Genomic DNA, 18,510 nt, shown 5'->3' with positions numbered 1-18,510 from the left:
GAGAAAGAGCCTGGTGTTTAGCTCCCAAGTCAATGGAACAGCAACTGTGGGAGGTAATTATCCAATTTGGGATATTTCTGGGGTAAAAGAGTTACTATGTTAATAAAAATATAATCTGGCCTAGCTGCTCTGGGCTGCTGTTTATCTTTGCATATAATCCACAGGAGATCTCTCCAGGTGCAAGATGGCTCAGGCAGATGGTGTTTTTGCCCTGGCACTGACTCAATTAGAAGGTGGGTGTCTACTTGCTGACAAACACAGAATCCAACACAGACACGACACTGGGAAAGTAAATGAAGTACAAGGATCGCATGACGGTCCTTCCACTATTCTTGGCATTGGTGAGGTTTTTGTATCATACTTAGGCTTAAGCATTATAGTTTTAGAGAGATGAGTAATAAGGCAGAATCAAAGAATGAAAGTAAAGATTATAAGTAGGATAGGAAGGAGAGTTAGAGAACACACTCTGCGATGTGAGAAAGAGGTCTCTGCTCGTACAGACTTTAACTTGAAGGGAAATTGTGCTATGCATCAGATGAGAATCACCTGTCCTACTTCCCATTCTTCTCCATTGTCTTTCCCCCCTCTTCCCAATGGCTACCATCAGTATACACACATGATGCTTTTCCTTGCAATTTCAGAAACTCTTTTGTTGCGCCTTCTTCCCTTGCCAACTACCATCTCATTTCTTTGCTCCTCTTTGACTTTAAACTCTCCTAAAGACTTGTCATGTGGTCTCCAAGTCCTCCTTCCTTACTTCCTCTTAAGCCCACTTCAGCCCAGCTTCTGCCTCAAATGTTTCATTAGAACTGCTCTTGTCAAGTTACCATTGACCTCCACGTGCCTAGATCCGCTGAATCATCCTCAGGTCTCATCTTACTTGTCCCCAGTCATGTTCTTGACACCGTTTGGTCACTCTTTTCTCCTTAACACCCTTCCTTTGTCTTCCAGGATACCACGTTTTAATTTTATCATACTAAGTGAAGTCAGAGAGAGATAAATATCATACAATGTCACTCATATCTCATTTTTAAACTGATACAAATGAACTTATTTACAAATCAGAAACAGACTCACAGATTTAGAAAACAAACTCATGGTTAGTAAAGGAAACGATTGGAGGAGGGATAAATTAGAAATTTGGGGTTAACACACACACTACTATACAGAAGATAGATAACAAACAAGGACCTATTGTAGTACAGGGACCTCAACTCAATATTCTGTGATAACCAGTATGAGAAAAGAATCTCAAAAGGAATGAATACATGTATATGTATAACCAAATCACTTTGCTGTATACCTTAAGCTAACACAACATTGTAAATCAACTATACTTCAGCAAAGGTTTTAAAAAAATTCTTCCCATGTTATCGATTACTCTCCTTGGTTTCCTTTGCTTGTTTCTCTGCTTCCCATTTCTCCTGATATCAGCGTGCTCGAAGTTCTGTCTGGGGTCTCCTTCTTTGTCCACACTGACTCTCTTGTGGATCTCCCCCAGTTCCATAGTGTTGACTATCACCTGTATGCTGACATACCCTAATTAATATCTCCAGCCGATACTTTCTCCCAAGCTTTCGATTTTTATGTATAACTGTGTGCCTGACATCTCCACTTGGATATTTAACAGCAACTTCAAATTTCAACATGTCCAAATGGATTTTCCTTGCTCTTTCCCCCCCAAATCTGTTCTACCTTCAACCTTTCCCATTTTAGTCAGCGACAACTCTATTTTTCCATTTGCTTACATCCAGAACCTTGGAGTCATCTTTGGCACTACATTTTCTCTCGTACTCTAGGTCCAATCTTTGAACACATTCTGTTCTTTCTACCTTGAAAATGCATCCAGAATCTAACCACTCCTTGTCTCCAACACTGCTGTAATATTGGCCGGTGCTGTCTTTTTCTCTTGCTTGTATTAGCCTGCCAACTGGTTTCCTGACTTCTACTCTTGAGCCCTTATAAATTATTTTCAACCTAGCAGTTCATTAACTTTTAAAAATGTAAGTCAGATCATGTTACTTCTCTGCTCTAACCTTGCTCCAATTTCTCCCCCAATTAAAGTACAAAATCCTTACAATGTTCTAGAAAGACTGTATTAGGTTCCTAGGGCTGCTGTAACAAACTCAGTGGCCTAAAACAACAGAAATTAATCCTTTCATAGTTCTGGAGGCCAGAAGAATGAAACCAAGTTTTCAAAACTCTCTCCAGACACTTGAAGGGAGAATCCTTCTTTGTCTCTTCAAACTTGTGATGACTGTAGGTGCTCCTTGACTGGGGCTGCATCATTCCCATTGCTGCCTCTGTCTTCACATGACCATATTCTCTTCTTTCTCTTATAATAATACTTGTTAGTACTATATTTAAGATGATATGGATAATCCAGGATGTTTTCATTTGAGATCATGAATTTATTTGCATTGGCAAGACTCTTTTTTCCAAATAAAGTCACATTTACAGGGTCCAGAAGTTGGAATGTGGGCATATTTTTAGTGTACCATCATTCAATTTTTAGGGTACCATTAGAGAATCCAGTGTATTATGGACCACCATTACCTCTTGGATCTCTTTTTCTACCACTCTTCCCTTTAGTCACCTTGTTGCAATTGTACTGGATTCCTTAACTTTTCTCAAACATACCATGCGCCCACGGATTGGGGCATTTCCACTGGCAAGTCCTCCGGGATAGTCTTCCTCCAGACAGGATCATGGGTCACTTCCTCATGTAACCGTGTCACGAGTTCACCCCGGTTACTCCATTTGAAATTGTAGAGCTCACCTTCCTTCTTCCGCTGGCGGTATTTTCCATTTTTCTCCCATTTTGGTTGAATGAGCAATTCTTCTGCTTCATGTGTTACTGGCTGGAGTACTAGGGTGGCACAAAGGTCCAAGTAGCCTCAGACATATGGCTGGAAGTCATTTCTGGCTTCCAGATGGGAGTTTAGTTGGAGTTGGTGGCCAGGGACCCTGGTTCACTTCCACATGACCTCCCTATGTAGTTGCCTGGGCTTCCTTGTTGATTGGAGGCTGAGTTCCAATAAACAGCATTCTAAAAGGAAGGAAGCAGAAGCTGTCATTTTCTTAAGGTGTGTGCTCTGAAGTATCAGAGAATTACTTCTGCATCTTTTAGTGTGCTACAACGTGTCAGGGTATTACTTCTGTATTATTTTAGACAGAGTAGTTGCAAGGGCAGTCTAGATTCAAGTGGAGGAAAAATAAACTCCAACTCCCAGTTAGGGGAGTGACATGTTTATACAGGAAGAGAAGAAGACATCTTTGGAGATTATTTACCAAAAAGACCTTCCTGGGGACTTGATATACCATGGCATGTCTGCCCACTGAAACAGATAACTTTATTTTTGTATCCCATCACTACATTATTGAGGAATTTCTATGATCTTAAAAAATGAAAATATAGGAGAAATATTTCAAGATTTAAAAATCTGAAACATATAGTTAAATCAGTTCATTAGCAATCCTCAATGTTGTTTACATTTAAGCTTACCCTGTATGCAGTGAGAAAGAAATCCACTGTTAATCCTTAATAACTGGTTAAAGTTTTATATAGTTTGCCAATGTTTAACAGTCAAAAAATTACTCCTTGGGACTTCCCTGGTGGTCCAGTGGTTAAGACTCCACCTTACAATGCAGGGTGTGAGGGTTTGATCCCTGGTTGGGTAACAAAGATCCCACATGCCGTGTGGTACAGCCAAAATTTTTTTAAAAATTACTTCTTAACATTTTTACTGTTAGTTAATAGAAAGCTGATCTATAATCATATAGAAGGAGTGATCATTATTATAAATAGTATTTTGAAGGTCTCAAACTATTCCAGTGAGAGTTGTATTTTAGAATATCCCAGTAGAGTTGGGTTAAGATGTTTTTGCTCTTCGCTGATGAAGTTGTGATTAAATAAGACCATATCTAATGAGATCTATAGTTTACTCTTTTTGAAGAGATTATGCCACCTCCACTATGAAGCTACATTTCTTTAGATTGAAAATAGGGGGATGAATCTTTTTTGCTTATATGTAAAACTTCTCTGCTTTAGACAGCTCAAACTGCCATTAAAACAAATAAACAAACCAACCAGGATTGGGTAGTTTAGTAGAAATTTTAGTAGGAAGTCCAGCTCTGGAATCTGGAAGTTAGAGATCAGGATGATGGCTTGGTGTGGTTCTGATGAAAGTCCTCTCCTTGTCTTACAAATGGCCACCTTCTCATTGTGTGTTCATTTGGCAGAGAAGAGAGAAGGCAAACTCTCTGGTGTCTCTTCTCCTAAGGGCAGTAACCACATCATGAGCCTTCATGATTTCATCAGAGTCTAAGGAGCTCCCCAAAGCTCCATCTCCACATATCACCACATTGCGGTTTAGGGCTTCAGCATATTAATCGCCTATAGCATTGACTCATTTATTCTCATATCTCTATCTAGACTCTACTGGTAGCAGATAAGAATAGAACAGATGAATGAAGCAAAGAACACTTTGTCCATCAGCAAATTTTATTCATTTGAAATCCTTTTTAGTAAGCTTATTCTCTTCAATAGAGGACATTATTGTTCAACCAGGGATATATAAGGTTGGCATCATAGACAAAACAATGGCCTCCCCCAAAACACCCAAGTCATAACAGCTGGAATTTATGAATACATTTTCTTCCAGGGCACAAAGCACTTTGCAAATGTGATTAAGGGCACAGACATTGAGATGAGAAAATTATCCTAGATTATCCAGATGGTCTGAATATAATCACATGAATCTTTAAAAGTGGAAGAGGATAGAAGAGCGAGTCAGAGAGATGTCACATTAGAAGGACTCAGTCTGCTCTGGCTGCCTTTGGAGATACAGAAAGCGGGCCCCTAGAAGCTAGGAATGGCCCCAAACTGACAGCCAACAAAGAAACAGGGACCTCAGCCTTGAACCTATAGCTACTAAGAATAAATTATGCCAACTGATTCTCCCTGGAGACTTCAGACAAGCACCTTAATGTCAGTCCACTGAGACCCTGTTGGATTTCTGGCCTACAAAACTCTAAGACACTGTTTGTGTTGTCTTAAGCCAGGGATCGAACCCAGGTCTCGTGCACTGCAGGTGGATTCTTTACCAGCTGAGCCACAAGGGAAGCCCATCTCAAGCCACTAAGTGTGGTAATTATGGCAGCTATAGAAAACCAATACATCTGGTTATGAATTAAAGCTCACAGTCTCCAAATTCTAAACATTACCAAATGTGGAAGAATTCTTCACCTCTAATCAAAGAGAATCGATGACCTTCATTTTAGCAGCTCTTCTAGAATCTTCATAAACATTTTCAGAATCATGGTAGCACTCCATTCTTCAAAAGCAATTAGAACATTTTGGTGAACTATGGCTTTTGCATATTCCTGTGTGAGTCAGAAGAGACTTGGACAGATAAAATGGCTGGATTGGGAGAGTAGGTAGGTCATGTTCAATAATCAAGGTTACAAGTTGGTGGGGGCATCTGGAAAATTCAGAAGTTATGGCAGAGACTCAGTCTCATAGTTGTGTTGTAATGTTTATTATTAGAGACAATGGTATACACCTGAAACTAACACAACACTGTTAATAATTTAAAATGTTTTAAAAAGACAACGGTGGCCTGCTTTTAGAGCTATGACAAAAAGAGGCACACGACCTTTGTTTTCAAACTCCATCAGGCTGTATGCTTGTCTGCAGGGGTGAGAGACATCTGAAGTGCTATGTTTTTTTCCACCAGTGTATGAAAGAAACTTGAAGTCCCACATTCCTATGAATTCAATTGCAGTGGAGATCACGGTAAGGACCCAATACCTTTGAGGCATCCTGCCTTCTTATTTAGTGATCAGACTTGACAATGACTAAATTAGTAGCCTTGGTGGTATTAAGATATTTTAACATAGTAAAATTTCTTGCCACATTTCAAATTAAAGCCTTTTCATTTATGATTATTCAGTGGAGGGAATAAGGGATATTTTAAGTGCAGAGAAAAGTTTATTGAAATTTTAAGTAACAATAGCAAAGGAATCATCTATTTATTTTACCAGCCATGTCTATGTAAAGCATACATTCCTCATGATAGTCTTATTTGTTAATATTTTTCATAAAGTTGAACTGCTTCTATCACCGAAAGGTCAAAAAATACAAATAAAGTATGATCATTATAAAAACTCATTAAAGTCTATTTCAAAAATAGTAGTAATAATGACAATAATAAAAGTAATTTTCATTCTTTCATTCTTAAAGTACTATTTTTCAAAAGGGTGCTGGGACCTTTAATGACAACTGAGTCCAGCTACAGAATAAGGAAAAATGTATAATTTAAATGTATTAAATTATAGAGCTGCCTTCAGTGGCTCATAAGTCAGTCTAGCATCCATGAATGAAGCCACCATCTGATAAATTCACTTCACTCCCTTTCTCGCCTTACATCCTCTGACTAGGAAAATGTATCATCTTTTATTTATTTATTTTTATTGGAGTATAGTTGCTTTACAATATTGTGCTAGTTTCTGCTATACAATGAAGTGAATCAGCTATATGTATACATATATCCTCCCTTCTTAGAATTCCCTCCCCCCACCCCCCATCCCCATTCCATCCATCTAGGTCACCATAGGGCATCAAGCTGAGTACTATTTACAATAGCCAGGACATGGGAGCAACCTAAATTCCAACAGAGGAATGGATAAAGAAGATGTGGCACATATACAAAATGGAACATTACCCAACCATTAAAAGGAACGAAACTGGGTCATTTGTAGAAATATGGGTGGGCCTAGATTCTATCATGCAGAGTGAACTAAGTCAGAAAGAGATAAATATTTATTCACGCATATATGTGGACTCCAGAAAAATGTACGGATGAACCTATTTTCAGAGCAGGAACAGAGACACAAGTGTAAAGCAGGACGTGTAGGTAGAGGGTAGGGGAGCACAGAAGGATGAATTGGGAGATTGGGAAGACGTATCATCTTGAAAAACTAACCAGGTTGCTGCTTAGGCTTCTCGGCTTTGTGCCATTCATCACTTTAGGTTTTTTTTTTTTTCCTCACATATTCTGCTTGTCATATATCAGTCAATCTCCTCTATTATCTGGGTGGTGTGTTTGTAAATTTTAATTTTTCTACTTCTATGTCTTTCCAAGAAATTTGGTCAGAAAGGGGATATTCAAGGTAGACCCTAAACAGATTAAAAGTTTGATTTTTGCCTTTTCTAGTTTTATACTTCGCAGAAAGCTCACAAAACATCATTGAGGACTCACTTCTCTCATGTGGCCCTTTCTTACATCTCTGACTTTCAGGACGAAGGCACCAAGCCCCAGCTCAAAGGTGATCCAGGTATTGTCAGTTCAGCTGCTCAGTCATGTCCAACTCTTTGCGACCCCACGGACTGCAGCATGCCAGGCCTCCCTGTCCATCACCAACAGCTGGAGCTTGCTCAAACTCCTGCCCATCGAGTCAGTGATGCCATCCAACCATCTCATCCTCTGTTGTCCCCTTCTCCTCCCGCCTTCAGTCTTTCTCAGCATCAGGGTCTTTTCTAAGGAGTCAGTTCTTCGCATCAGGTGGCCAAAGTACTGGAGCTTCAGCTTCAGCATCAGTCCTTCCAATGAATATTCAGGACTGATTTCCTTTAGGATGGACTGGTTGGATCTCCTTGCAGTCCAAGGACTCTTGAGAGTCTTCTCCAACACCACAGTTCAAAAGCATCAATTCTTTGGCACTCAGCTTTCTTTATAATCCAACTCTCACGTCCATACACAACTACTGGAAAAGCCATAGCTTTGACTTGAAAGACCTTTGCTGACAAAGTAATGTCTCTGCTTTTTAATATGCTGTCTAGGTTGGTCATAGCTTTTCTTCCAAGTAGCAAGTGTCTTTTAATTTCATGGCTGCAGTCACCGTCTGCAGAGATTTTGGAGCCTAAGAAAATAAAGTCCCCATGGATAGTATGATCCAGGTATTGTAGCAACGTTGTGTTAATTACCTGGGAAAAGAAATAAGCAGCCATAAGTGGATTCAGTTTAAACCCACTGAAGGGTTCCAGTAGGCTTTTCCAGATTAAAAACAAAAAGAAAAATTGACTCCAACTACAAAAAACATTTTCCAGTGACTCTTTTATGCTATCAGCATTAAGAAACATTTCAACTTTTAGTAAATGAAAGAGAAAGGAAATAGAATTACAAGAGGAACCATTTCATTCCAGGAAGATTATTAGGAGTACAGGAAAAATGAAAATAAAAGGATTTGCTGAGTAGTAATATAAGTACAAATTAATGACAGGATGTTCTGATTTCACAAACATATGTGCACTAATCCTCTATCAAGTTTGAATCCAAGCCATGTTAAGTTACTATATTTTGTGATCATGGACACATCCAGCCTCTCTGAGCTTCATTTTCCTTATGCAGACAATGGGGATAATAACAATAATTCATTTTACTTAATAGAGTTGGCTTAGGGAGGGATACAGTGTGTGAAAGTAGAGTGTGTTTCTAAACATAGAGCATCTGGTACACCAAAATATTGTAATTATCAGCACAAAAATACTTCTCAGTTTATTGTCTAGCTTAGTAAAAGGAATTATTACACCTCTTCAAGAAAAGCACAAAATGTACTGTTGTAAATTTAGGGTACCTGTTTTCTTGTTTCAAAGAATATGCTTTCTCAGTTTCAAAGAGATCAATGAAAAAAGAAATGCAAATTTTATCCATTAAAAAGTACAGTGTTCTCTGTGGACTGAAAGTGTTTTCATGAGAGTGCAAGTTAGTCATGTCCAATTTGCTTGTTCTTTACATCTTTTTTGAAGAGTGGTGTTTAGGTTGCTCGGTGGTAAAAATCTGCCTGCCAAAGCAGGAGATGCAGGCTCAGTCCCTGGGTCGGGAAGACCCCCTGGAGTAGGAAATGGCAACCCACTCTAGTATCTTGCCTGGAGAATCCCCATGGACCGAGGAGTCTAGTGGGATACAATCCATGATGTCTCAAAGAGTCAGACATGACTGAGAACACACACACACACACACACACACACACACACTCTTAGAAATATACAGCTTAATAGCTTCACCTACCAAATAAACACCTCTTGTGACACCCAGATTAAAAATCAGAATGTTACTGGCACCCAGAAGCCCTCTTACTTGCCTGCTCCTTCCCTCCTGAGACAAACCACTTCTAATAGTTTACATTAGTTTTGCCCATTTTATATTTCATATAACTGGAGTAATACAATAATGCAGTGTTCCTATATGGCCGGTCTGTTTCATACAACATTATATTTGTGAGAGTCATCACTCTATTATACACAGTTATCAAGTGATTATTCTCGTGGCTATGTAGTACTTTTTGTGTGAATACACCACAGTTTGTGTATTCATTCTATTGCCAATGGGCATTTGAGTAGTTTCCAGTTCAGGGCTATTTTCCTTAGGGCTCCTATGGACATTCTGGTACTGCCTTTTGTAAATGTTTGCACACATTTCTATTGATGGTAAGACATGCTTGTGTTCTGGTTAACAGATCCTGCCAGTTTTCCAGCCAAGGAACATTTCTACCAATAGGATATGTGAGTTCTTGTGATACTGCCCTTTCATCAACACTTGTTATTTCCCTTCTGGGTTTTTTTAATCACTTATTTTTATTTATTCTTGTTTATGTCTAGTCATATCGCCTCATAGTTTTATTTCACATTTCCCTGATGCTTAGTGAGATTGAGTATTTTTTGTTTATTATTTGCACATTTGGATATTCTATTTTTTCAATCACTGTTCATTTTTCTATTGGATTTTCTTTTGTGTGATGATATGTAGAAAATTTTCATGAATTGCTAATATCTTTTCCACTTGTGCTTTAGTTTTCCTGTTCACTCGCCTATCATGCCTTTTGATGAACACAAATTCTTCTTTTTTGGTACATATTTGGCTCCCTAGGGCCATAGGTTCTGCAACTGCAGATTCAACCAATGGCAGGCAGATCAGGTACTATTTTATCAGCCATGGATGATTGAATCCTCAGTTGCAGAATCTATGGATACAGAGGGCTGACTATGTATTTGAGCATCCACAGACTTTGGTATCCATGGTGGGTCTGAAAGGATTCTCTCCCCCCTCCCCACTGTGAAGTTAAATAGCACCTCCATCACCATCACCTCACACATTTACCCTTTTTAAAAAAGAACATTTTTAAGTTCTACCCTCAATGAATTTCAAGTATACCATATAGCATAACCAACTACAGTCACCATGTTACATGTTATATGCTCAGACCTTACCCTTTTTATAGCTGAAAACTTGTACACTTTTATTAACTTCTCCCTTATTTCAATATACTCCAATTTATTATTTCTTCTATAGTGTTTTTTTTTCTGATTAATAGCTCTTTGCCTAGGTTGCAGTGATGAAGATATTCTCTTACCCATGACATCGTTCAGTAATTGGGAGTCAGTACCAACAGTAAAGTAATACCAAACAAAAAACACCTTCCACTTGGTTAATCAAATGTAATTAAGCAAATGACTGACTAAGCAATAAATATGAAGAGATGAATTTTCTGGCTGCATAATCAGTCACTTTAAATCTTGTCATTTTTTTAGGGTGAGCTAACAGGGCTGCTTTTTCTCTCTCGTGTGTCTGATTTCAGAAACATCAGGTTATCTGCAATGACAGACTTCATCCATTCCAACATGCCACCCCTCTCTGCCTGTGCCCCACCCCCAAGATAGAACCTTTTACAGGATTGTGGAGGATGTAACTTCACAAATGGGATAACATGAGGGATTTTAAGACAGGAACTAAGAGCCAAAGAGGGAATGTGTGACTTCAGCTCTTGGCAGGTGTACATATTTTAGCAAAAGTCAATATAACTTACTCCCCATTTTCATCTGTTGACATTTCTGGTAAACAGTGAAGTCAGGGCAATTGCCTTTTGGTGTTCTTTCGTTGAATGTCAAATATTCTTGAACACCAGATAAAATGGTTTTCCCTGTCAATCTCCCCTGGCCTGATGAAGCTAGTGTTTTGCTGCAAGAATAGACTTAGCAGATATGATGTGTCTCTTTTTTTTTTTGCCCCTCATATAAGACAATTGGATCAGAATATTTTGGGCAAATCAGAAAATACTTGGGCAGGGTAATGTGATTCCTTTGAATAAGGATTTGGGTTTAGATAGGAAAAAAAAAATTATTTGTGAGTTATAAGAGAGTCCTCAGAAGCTGTCATGTGCTTTTGGCTTTTAGGGGATTTTTGATGATAAGAGTTAGGCATAAGATGTGTGACAGTTCTATATAAAAAGAATAGCTAAAAACCTTAATGAGACTTTTAAATGAAATGGGTGAACTACCCTGGCTAAAATGCACTGAAATCCTCACCGATTCAATTAGCCCTTCCGATTTCCATGAGTTTGGACCTCTTTGCAACCCCATGGACTGTAGAGTCTATGGCATTCTCTAGGCCAGAATACTGGGTGGGTAGCCTTTTCCTTCTCCAGGGGATCTTCCCAACCCAGGGATGGAACCCAGGTCTCCTGCATTGCAGATGGATTCTTTACCAACTGAGCTATCAGGGAAACCTGAGATTGGACCAGGTGGAGCTAAATGCCTTCCAGGATGAAAGCATCCTCTCTGGGACTTGCTACCTGTCACTTGGGACAATCCCCCTTTCCTCTGGATCACTGCAATTGGTTTGCCCTGTTCATTACCTATAATGACTGCCTCCCTCCTCTGCCAAAGATTTGGGAGGTTCATTTCATGTTTGCCTTGAGAGGTTAGTCTGAATTTGTTTCTGTTAAAAGAGACTCTTTTCCCCCTAAGCCTTCAGATCAAGAAGGCAGAAGTTAAATGACCTCTACACAGTTTGAGTAAGAAACTAGGAATCAGAGTGATCCGAGGGTTATAGGTTTTCTTGCTCTATTTTCATACTTGGCTTTTCTAAAAGAGTCCTAAGTGGGAAGAGACCCTGGGGGCATCCCCACAGTGTCTCTCTAAAATCCAAATCTGAGTTGTATAACTCGCATTACAGCCTTCTTTCTAACCACTTCCTAACGTGGTGTGTTCTCAAAAGTCTATGGAATTAAAGATTAGTTTTTTTTTTTTCAAATTCCTTATTATAGATATGTAGATAATGAGAACATTAGGGTTTGCATTTTTAATAAATTTGGATTGTGGAAGGAGTCAGGTCGCTGAAGGAGACCAACCATAAGAGCACTTTGATTGAGGGTGTTGAGAAATAAAATAGAACCAAGTAATGAAATAAATGCACTGGTGCTTTAACAAAATTTTAAAAAAATGAGTTCTTGATTATTTTACGGGGAATGAATTTTAAATGAATCCCTGAAGACCTCCAGTCAGCATCTGTTTGCTCCTCACAAAGAATAGCAAAAGCCCCAAGATACCTCAGAGCAGAGTGCGTGGGGAGAGCAGGGGAGGTGTGCATGAACTATGAGGTGAGCATGTATTTGTGGGTAGCTTCCTACTCCTTCCCCTCACCCCTCTTAGTGGAAAACTATTCGTATGTGCTAACCCTTGACATCACTGGGGGAGCTGTGATATCAATCTAACTTTAAAACATGACACTGAGAAAAGGGGCTGTCTGCCTCTGTCTCCAAAGGACACCCCAGAAGTAGCCATTGGGGATAGAAGGTTTCGGTCCTAGCCGTCTAATAACCCCCATGACCCCTCTGTTCCTGAGAACCTATACCAGAGCTTGGTCCTGCTCTCTTGTGTGTGGGCTGATCTCTTCCTGTGATTTAAGATCTCTCATACGTGTTTCATGGACGGTAAAGGGTTTCAGTCAAGACATAAGACAGGAATGGCTATGAGTTATCATAGAGAGGTCAGAGCATTGGCCCCTGAGATCACTCTGGGAGCCCACACTGACTTAACTCTCACCATGACTTTGTGCCTGCCAAGAAGAGGACGTGATGGAGATGATGAGACTCAAACAGGACCCCACCCACATCCACGGAGACAGACAGCTGTCCCTGTGGTTTCCTTGGAGATGGAGCTGTTTTCAGGAATGATTGAAGCTAACCTTGCCCTTAAAGTCACCTCATTCCTGGGCCACTGGGAAGAGAAAAATCAACTTCTCTGTATAGAAGGTTTTGTCCTTGAAGCCATGTCACCGAAGTCTTATTGTCCTCCTTTCTCTACCTGATGCCTGACTTGGGGCTCTGTACTTAGTAGGTGTTCTATTAAATAATAACTGAATGAATAGACACATGACTAGCATGTATATAAGCACCAAAATTTTAAAAATGTGAAATTAGAAATCTATTTTACAGGGACTTCCCTGGTGGTCCAGTGGCTGACTCCAGGCTCCCAATGCAGGGGGCCCAGATTTGACCCCTGGTCAGAGAACTGGATCCCACATGCCACAGCTAAGAGTTCACATGCTGCAACCAAGATCCGATGTAGCCAAATAAGTAAATATTTTAAAAAAGAAATCTATTTTACAGTTATACACAATACTGGGTAAAAAAAAATTTCTTTGGAGGAAAAATTAGGCATAATCACTAAAAAATACTTTCAAAGTTATCAATATATTTAATGCATGCTTCCCATCCTGGCCACACCTTTAGATTATATAAAAACATATCTACTTAGCTTTTTAAAGTAAAAATTTTAGCCAAGAATTAACATTGGTTAATATTAACCAATTAATATTGTGAGCTGCACCACTCCCAGTAATCCCAAACCCCTTTGTCCTACTTCTCCTTTTTGCAGAACTTCCTACCCTGTGCCATGAAATTCAATTTACTTCTTAAGATCCTTATTGATTATCTGACTGCCCACTTTGGAACTCTATCCCTTGAGGACCAGAGGCTTTGCCTACTTTGTTCACTACATTATCTCAGGATCCTAGAACAATCCTTAGAGTGTATTCATGCTCACTAAATATATTTGAAATAAACATTTATTGACTCTCTTCTATGTGCAAGGCAGTGAGTGATCTTGTATATAGGGATAATGAACCAAGGACTATTTCTGTGAATGTATATGGATATTTTCACTGATACAAAGAATTTATAGATCTATACATGTACATATATATCACAATTTTAAATATTCAATATTGCAAGTTATTTATGTGTGGGTATAAAACATAAAGGGCTATGCCCAGCTTGACCCATATTTGACCTGATCCAGGCGTCTTTGCTGCCTGTGTCTCCCCACTGAAAGTATGGCACGCTCTGGGTGCAGGTCACCTCCCAGGGCTCCACCCGGCATGCCACATGCCCTGCGCACCCTCTCTCCTGTGCTCTAGAACACAGCTCACAAACTACAAGTCTCAGAGTAGCATCTGGCCTGCACATGTGTATTGTGGGGATTGCCGGGGGGTTGAAAATTCTTTAAGTCAATTTCTAACACTTAAAACTCTGGGGAATTCTCATAAACATCCTGATTTCCGCCTTCCCTTGCAAAGCCTCAGTATCTGTCGACACGGGGCTGGCATTCCCACGTGGCCTTGTGGGGCCGGGCTGGAGCCGCCACTGGCTGGGCAGATGTGCTTTCCTGGTGGCCAGTGTTGCCAAGGGGCTCATCACACCCACTCACCCTGTGCCTGGCCTTAGAGGGGCTGAGTTTACAGCCCCCGATATAAGACTGCCCCCTACCCCCAACACCTGCCATATTACAGCAAGCTTCCCAAAAGATGAGAATAGATAATAAGGCTCAATTCACACTGATTGGAAGTACATATACTTTTTACATCTAGGGACTGTCTATGTATAAATAAAAACTTATTTCAGAAAATGAGTGTAGATGCTTCAAACAAATACTTAGCTCTGACTGACAGTGGCTAAAATGTCTCTTCAAACCATTATGTCTTTTTAAGTCTTCCTCCACCATAATTATTAAGTCACATAATAATGATAATAATAAAAATTAAACCCAAGATAATTAGGGCTCCATCTCTTCCCCTTCTTTGGACCCAACTCGCCCTCTTGGCATAGGAGAGGTGTCTTGTCATCAGCTTCCTTCTGGGAGCTGACAGCTGGGACGGAGACAGATTTGCAATTCCTCACTGTCCTTCAATACAATATGCTCATTAACAATACAATGTCAGAAACAGTCTTACTTCTCTTGGAGGAAAAGCAGAACATTTGGGATAATGGCTCAGCATGCTGTAAAACTTCTTCCTGGAGGTTTTCCTTTCTGGAAAAGGCAATCCTGCCACTTGAGCTTGTCTGAGTGTGTCTATTAGGCAAGTGTGCCTTTTTTACTTCTATAATAATCTCCCATCTTGGTCACTTTGGGCAAAATAGCATCATAGGCTTGCCACTCTGTTTATGACGGAGGGGTTTCATCTCATGTGGGAACGCAGCAAGATGCAGTCCAGCATACTTGTATACATCCAAATGAAAACACATCAAAAGAAGCAGACATCTTAATGTTATTGGATCAAAGAGAACTGCTCATCTAGCCTCTCCACCCTGAAAGGAGGAAACATGTGAAGAAATCTCCTTTGGTCATTCTTCTATTCTTTTCTTTTTTTCCTGTTCTTCCTGCTGACAAGGATGGAAAGGCTACTTCATGTCAGGTGGCACCAAGCCATCTGTAGGAGAGCATGGGTATAAGTGTAGATTTTCATTGCTTTGAAACAGTGCTAAACAATTAGAATGTTGTCACTGATACCCCTCTAGCAGTTTAAATAACACTGCACTCAGTAAAGGCTAACCAGTTTTAAGTAAACTATGAAAACATACAGCTCAAATCATTTTAAAATAAGCAGTATGCAATGGGCAGTGAGCCAGATGCTGGGGTGTATGCAATAGGCTGGTGGGGACAGGGGGGCCATTAGGTCCAGGGTGCAGTGAAGAGAAACCATCTTAGGGCTGATCCCTGATGAAAGTGGTCCAAACCCAGTGTCGAAGATGCCTGGTAAGATTTCAGCACCCAGGAATCTGATCTGATTGGGTGGGATGTTACACTTGAAATCTCCAGGAAGTGACCTGGACAGATATCTGGACCCAACAGCCCCTAGAGTTCAGTGGTTCTGAAAAAGGGGACCCCTAAGTGTGAGGCACTAGCTGAGGAGTTTGGGTAGAAAAGGGTTCTAGGTGTTCAGTGGGAAAAAAAATCACAAATCAGGAAACTGAGGCAGCCCAGCAGCCCAGTCCTCTTAGTTGCACACACGTAATGTGGGCTGGGAAGGCTGTAGCCGCAGATTCCCCCAGGAACCCAAGGCTGGTCTTGGCCATCACACAGCCACAGTTGCTGTTCAGTCGCTCAGTCATGTCCGACTCTTTGTGACCCCCATGGACTGCAGCACGCCAGGCTCCCCTGTTCTTCACCATCTCCCTGAGTTTGCTCAAATTTATATCCATAGAGTCAGTGATGCCATCCAATCATCTCATCCTCTGTTGCCCCCTTCTCCTTCTGCCCTCAATCTCTCCCAGCATCAGGGGTCTTTTCCAATGAGTAAACTCTTTGCATCAGGTGGCCAAAGTATTGAAGCCTAAGCTTCAGCATCAGTCCTTCCAAAGAATATGCAGAATTGATTTTCTTTAGCATTGACTGGTTTGATCTCTTTGCTGTCCAAAGGACTCTTAAGAGTCTTCTCCAGCACCACAGTTCAAAAGCATCAATTCTTCAGTGCTCAGCCTCCTTATGGTCTGGGGCAGGATTGAGAAGCCAGAAGCTTATAGACACCAACACTGGCTAGGATATCTGTGTGTGCAAACACACACACACAAACACACACCTGCTAGAAGGATATACTCCAAAATGTTCACAGTAATTACCATTGACTAGTGGAAATATATGAGTTCTTTGTTGCTTTTTTAAAAACTTTGTCTTCTTAGCTTTTTAGCATAAAACTTAAGAAAACCTGGGTAATAAGACAATAAGGTTCTTAATTATGCTTCACTTTAACTTATACTTGAAGCAGGTTTAAAGGTGGGCCACTTGAAAAAAATGTAAAAAGAATGATGAAGACATTTCTTCACATTCCAATCTAATGTGGGTTTCCTTGGTAGCTCAGCTGGTAAAGAATCAACCTGCAACACAGGACACCCCGGTTTGATTCCCCGGTCGGGAAGATCTGCTGGAGAAGGAAGGTGGCTCAGCTGATAAAGAATCTGCCTGCAATGTGGGAGACCTGGGTTTGATCCCTGGATTGGGAAGATCCCCTGGAGAAGGGAATGGCTACCCACTCCAGTATTCTGGCCTGAAGAATTCTATGGACAGAGAAGCCTGGCAGGCTACAGTCTGTGGGGTTGCACAGAGTCGGACATGACTAAGTGATTTTCATACTATAATCTAATCTTAATCCTACATCACTTTCAAACCTTCTTTTCCCATCAAATTAGGGTGGAGAGGGTGATAAGGGTACCAAAGAAGAGAGAGTGTAAAAGATCATTTTTGAATGTTTCCCTGGCACGGCCTTGAAATATTAATTTGGAGAATAAAATGAAACTCCCAAAATAAGAATCAGAGTGCTTATACTTGGATGAAGAGGAAGATTTTAACAGTTAATGTTTTAGTCTTGACCTTCAAGACTATGTTTAATCTTCTTCCCTTTATTCACGTATTTATCCTTAGCTATTTATGGAAATGAGTCTCACTGTAACATCTTAACAATATAACATCTAGCTTTCAGCAAATACCTGGTTATGCTTACTCACTGAGCTATACTCTGAAGGAGGCATAGTGATGCAAAGCTACATTTGCTGGGGTTCCCAGCCCATTTCCCTCTGTTTCTACTCTTGCTAGAATTGTAGTGTTCAATGACAGAAATGGCAATAATTACTCGCAATGGTTCCTCTCACATGTAATGATTAACTTCAGATGTTGTTAGCACAGATCAGTGTATCAGCAGCTTCTCATTGTCAAGGCTGTCTGCTCTGGTTTGTGTCATTCAGTATTCATGAACTGAAAATTCAGTATTAAGTATTATGAATTTTCCTCCAATTTAAGAATAGATTGAATGTAATATCAACCAAAATACCAAGAGTTCTTTTTTTTTGTTTTTTTACTTGTGATGGTCGTGTGCTTTTTTTTTTTTTTTTAATTAGTTGGAGGCTAATTACTTCACAACATTAAATGTGAAAATTAAGAAACAACCCAAATTTGTTAGGGAAATCAAAGAACCTGGAACAGTCTGGCTAGAAGCTTTATCTAATTTCAAGATACTATTAGGCTGCAGTATTCAGCACAGCTAGGTTGATAGGTAGATAGACAAAGATGAGTAGAACGAAACAGAGTCCATAAAGAGACCCATATTTATGTGATCAGTTTATTTTTCCCAAAGGCCCGAAGGCAACTTAAAGGGGAAAGGAAAGTCTTTTCAACAAATGGTGCTGGAATTAATGTATAATTTTATGAAAAAGTATATCAACACTACCTCACACTCTACTCAAAATAAAATTGAAGTGAACATATTTTAAAAAGTTAAAATTTAAAAAGCTTCTACAAAACATAAGAAAATCTTTACAAAATTGATATAGGTAAAAACTTTTCAATTGGATAGTCACAAAAAATATAAAAACTTGAACTTTAAAGCTGAAAACTTCTAA

General features: G+C 39.8%; 1 long non-coding RNA gene across 1 annotated transcript in view; it reads right to left on the bottom strand.

Moving 5' to 3' along the window:
- Positions 1 to 6,652: 6,652 nt before the first annotated feature.
- Positions 6,653 to 18,510, bottom strand: part of LOC133048104 (uncharacterized) — a 46,083-nt gene continuing 34,225 nt past the window's right edge. The window contains exon 3 of the long non-coding RNA XR_009690953.1: positions 6,653 to 7,987. This is a non-coding gene — a long non-coding RNA (uncharacterized LOC133048104). The remainder of the gene's footprint in view (positions 7,988 to 18,510) is intronic.

Source organism: Dama dama, chromosome 28 (assembly GCF_033118175.1).
Source record: "Dama dama isolate Ldn47 chromosome 28, ASM3311817v1, whole genome shotgun sequence".
Classification (NCBI taxonomy): domain Eukaryota; kingdom Metazoa; phylum Chordata; class Mammalia; order Artiodactyla; family Cervidae; genus Dama; species Dama dama.
This window is presented reverse-complemented; position numbering and strand designations above follow the sequence as displayed.